The following is a 5,000-nucleotide window of genomic DNA, read 5'->3' on the forward strand; positions in this document are numbered from 1 at the left end:
TCTATAGTATTAATGTAGAGGTCTGATACCCCCCCCTGTCTATGGTGTTAATGTGGAGGTCTGATACCCCCCCTGTCTATAGTATTAATGTAGAGGTCTGATACCCCCCCTGTCTATAGTATTAATGTAGAGGTCTGATACCCCCCCCTGTCTATAGTATTAATGTGGAGGTCTGATACCCCCCCCCCCCCCCCTGTCTATGGTATTAATGTGGAGGTCTGATACCCCCCATGTCTATAGTATTAATGTGGAGGTCTGATACCCCCCCCCTGTCTATAGTATTAATGTGGAGGTCTGATACCCCCCCCCCCCTGTCTATAGTGTTAATGTGGAGGTCTGATACCCCCCCCTGTCTATAGTATTAATGTAGAGGTCTGATACCCCCCCTGTCTATAGTATTAATGTGGACGTCTGATACCCCCCCCCCTGTCTATAGTATTAATGTAGAGGTCTGATACCCTCCCTGTCTATAGTATTAATGTAGAGGTCTGATACCCCCCCCTGTCTATAGTATTAATGTAGAGGTCTGATACCCCCCCTGTCTATAGTATTAATGTAGAGGTCTGATACCCCCCCTGTCTATAGTATTAATGTAGAGGTCTGATACCCCCCCCCCCCTGTCTATAGTATTAATGTGGAGGTCTGATACCCCCCCCCTGTCTATAGTATTAATGTAGAGGTCTGATACCCCCCCCCCCCTGTCTATAGTATTAATGTAGAGGTCTGATACCCCCCCTGTCTATAGTATTAATGTGGAGGTCTGATAAACCCCCCCCCCCCCGTTTATAGTATTAATGTGGAGGTCTGATACCCCCCTGTCTGTAGTATTAATGTGGAGGTCTGATACCCCCCCCCCCCTGTCTATAGTGTTAATGTGGAGGTCTGATACCCCCCCCTGTCTATAGTATTAATGTAGAGGTCTGATACCCCCCCTGTCTATAGTATTAATGTGGAGGTCTGATACCCCCCCCTGTCTATAGTATTAATGTGGAGGTCTGATACCCCCTCCCCTGTCTATAGTATTAATGTGGAGGTCTGATACCCCCCCCCCCTGTCTATGGTATTAATGTGGAGGTCTGATACCCCCCATGTCTATAGTATTAATGTGGAGGTCTGATACCCCCCCCCCCCCTGTCTATAGTATTAATGTAGAGGTCTGATACCCCCCTGTCTATAGTATTAATGTAGAGGTCTGATACCCCCCCTGTCTATAGTATTAATGTAGAGGTCTGATACCCCCCCTGTCTATAGTATTAATGTGGAGGTCTGATACCCCCCCTGTCTATAGTATTAATGTAGAGGTCTGATACCCCCCATGTCTATAGTATTAATGTGGAGGTCTGATACCCCCCCTGTCTATAGTATTAATGTGGAGGTCTGATACCCCCCATGTCTATAGTATTAATGTGGAGGTCTGATACCCCCCCTGTCTATAGTATTAATGTGGAGGTCTGATACCCCCCCTGTCTATAGTATTAATGTAGAGGTCTGATACCCCCCCTGTCTATAGTATTAATGTAGAGGTCTGATACCCCCCTGTCTATAGTATTAATGTAGAGGTCTGATACCCCCCCTGTCTATAGTATTAATGTGGAGGTCTGATACCCCCCCCCCCCCTGTCTATAGTATTAATGTGGAGGTCTGATACCCCCCCTGTCTATAGTATTAATGTGGAGGTCTGATACCCCCCCTGTCTATAGTATTAATGTGGAGGTCTGATACCCCCCCTGTCTATAGTATTAATGTAGAGGTCTGATACCCCCCCCCTGTCTATAGTATTAATGTGGAGGTCTGATACCCCCCCCCTGTCTATAGTATTAATGTAGAGGTCTGATACCGCCCCTGTCTATAGTATTAATGTAGAGGTCTGATACCCCCCCTGTCTATAGTATTAATGTGGAGGTCTGATACCCCCCCCCTGTCTATAGTATTAATGTAGAGGTCTGATACCCCCCCTCTGTCTATAGTATTAATGTGGAGGTCTGATACCCCCCCTGTCTATAGTATTAATGTAGAGGTCTGATACCCCCCCTGTCTATAGTATTAATGTAGAGGTCTGATACCCCCCCTGTCTATAGTATTAATGTGGAGGTCTGATACCCCCCCTGTCTATAGTATTAATGTAGAGGTCTGATACCCCCCCCCTGTCTATAGTATTAATGTGGAGGTCTGATACCCCCCCCCTGTCTATAGTATTAATGTAGAGGTCTGATACCGCCCCTGTCTATAGTATTAATGTAGAGGTCTGATACCCCCCCTGTCTATAGTATTAATGTGGAGGTCTGATACCCCCCCCCTGTCTATAGTATTAATGTAGAGGTCTGATACCCCCCCCCTGTCTATAGTATTAATGTAGAGGTCTGATACCCCCCCTCTGTCTATAGTATTAATGTAGAGGTCTGATACTCCCCCTGTCTATAGTATTAATGTGGAGGTCTGATACCCCCCCTGTCTATAGTATTAATGTAGAGGTCTGATACTCCCCCTGTCTATAGTATTAATGTGGAGGTCTGATACCCCCCCTGTCTATAGTATTAATGTAGAGGTCTGATACCCCCCCTGTCTATAGTATTAATGTGGAGGTCTGATACCCCCCCTGTCTATAGTATTAATGTAGAGGTCTGATACCCCCCCTGTCTATAGTATTAATGTAGAGGTCTGATACCCCCCCCCCCCTGTCTATAGTATTAATGTAGAGGTCTGATACCCCCCCTGTCTATAGTATTAATTTAGAGGTCTGATACTCCCCCCCTGTCTATAGTATTAATGTGGAGGTCTGATACCCCCCCCCCTGTCTATAGTATTAATGTAGAGGTCTGATACCCCCCCCCCTGTCTATAGTATTAATGTGGAGGTCTGATACCTTCCCCCCCATGTCTATAGTATTAATGTAGAGGTCTGATACCCCCCCTGTCTATAGTATTAATGTGGAGGTCTGATAACCCTCCTGTCTATAGTATTAATGTGGAGGTCTGATACCCCCCCTGTCTATAGTATTAATGTGGAGGTCTGATACCCCCCCTGTCTATAGTATTAATGTAGAGGTCTGATACCCCCCCTGTCTATAGTATTAATGTAGAGGTCTGATACCCCCCCTGTCTATAGTATTAATGTAGAGGTCTGATACCCCCCCTGTCTATAGTATTAATGTAGAGGTCTGATACCCCCCCTGTCTATAGTATTAATGTGGAGGTCTGATACCCCCCCCCTGTCTATAGTATTAATGTAGAGGTCTGATACCCCCCTGTCTATAGTATTAATGTAGAGGTCTGATACCCCCCCTGTCTATAGTATTAATGTAGAGGTCTGATACCCCCCCTGTCTATAGTATTAATGTGGAGGTCTGATACCCCCCCTGTCTATAGTATTAATGTAGAGGTCTGATACCCCCCCTGTCTATAGTATTAATGTAGAGGTCTGATACCCCCCCTGTCTATAGTATTAATGTAGAGGTCTGATACCCCCCCCCCCTGTCTATAGTATTAATGTAGAGGTCTGATACCCCCCCCCCCCTGTCTATAGTATTAATGTGGAGGTCTGATAACCCTCCTGTCTATAGTATTAATGTGGAGGTCTGATACCCCCCCTGTCTATAGTATTAATGTGGAGGTCTGATACCCCCCCTGTCTATAGTATTAATGTAGAGGTCTGATACCCCCCCTGTCTATAGTATTAATGTGGAGGTCTGATACCCCCCCTGTCTATAGTATTAATGTGGAGTTCTGATACCCCCCCTGTCTATAGTATTAATGTAGAGGTCTGATACCTCCCCCTGTCTATAGTATTAATGTAGAGGTCTGATACCCCCCCTGTCTATAGTATTAATGTGGAGGTCTGATAACCCTCCTGTCTATAGTATTAATGTGGAGGTCTGATACCCCCCCTGTCTATAGTATTAATGTAGAGGTCTGATACCCCCCCTGTCTATAGTATTAATGTGGAGGTCTGATACCCCCCCTGTCTATAGTATTAATGTGGAGGTCTGATACCCCCCTGTCTATAGTATTAATGTAGAGGTCTGATACCTCCCCTGTCTATAGTATTAATGTAGAGGTCTGATACCTCCCCCTGTCTATAGTATTAATGTAGAGGTCTGATACCCCCCCTGTCTATAGTATTAATGTGGAGGTCTGATACCCCCCCCCCCCTGTCTATAGTATTAATGTGGAGGTCTGATACCCCCCCTGTCTATAGTATTAATGTAGAGGTCTGATACCCCCCCTGTCTATAGTATTAATGTGGTCTGATACCCCTCCTGTCTATAGTAATAATGTGGAGGTCTGATACCCCCCCCCCTGTCTATAGTATTAATGTGGAGGTCTGATACCCCCCCCCCCCCTCCCTGTCTATAGTATTAATGTGGAGGTCTGATACCCCCCCTGTCTATAGTATTAATGTAGAGGTCTGATACCCCCCCCCCTGTCTATAGTATTAATGTGGAGGTCTGATACCCCCCCTCCTGTCTATAGTATTAATGTGGAGGTCTGATACCCCCCCTGTCTATAGTATTAATGTGGAGGTCTGATACCCCCCCCCCCTGTCTATAGTATTAATGTGGAGGTCTGATACCCCCCCTCCTGTCTATAGTATTAATGTGGAGGTCTGATACCCCCCCTGTCTATAGTATTAATGTGGAGGTCTGATACCCCCCCCCTGTCTGTAGTATTAATGTGGAGGTCTGATACCCCCCCCCCCCCTCCTGTCTATAGTATTAATGTGGAGGTCTGATACCCCCCCTGTCTATAGTATTAATGTGGAGGTCTGATACCCCCCCCCCCCCTGTCTATAGTATTAATGTGGAGGTCTGATACCCCCCCCCCCTGTCTATAGTATTAATGTGGAGGTCTGATACCCCCCCCCCCTGTCTATAGTATTAATGTGGAGGTCTGATACCCCCCCCCCCCCTGTCTATAGTATTAATGTGGAGGTCTGATACCCCCCCCTGTCTATAGTATTAATGTGGAGGTCTGATACCCCCCCTGTCTATAGTATTAATGTGG

General features: G+C 46.1%; 1 protein-coding gene across 1 annotated transcript in view; it reads left to right on the plus strand.

Annotated features, from left to right (window-relative positions):
- The window catches only part of LOC118966671 (slit homolog 2 protein), a 126,074-nt gene that overhangs the window by 94,760 nt on the left and 26,314 nt on the right, over positions 1–5,000 (plus strand). The window lies entirely within an intron of this gene.

Source organism: Oncorhynchus mykiss, chromosome 19 (genome assembly GCF_057628025.1).
Source record: "Oncorhynchus mykiss isolate SJ-2025 chromosome 19, ASM5762802v1, whole genome shotgun sequence".
NCBI lineage: Eukaryota > Metazoa > Chordata > Actinopteri > Salmoniformes > Salmonidae > Oncorhynchus > Oncorhynchus mykiss.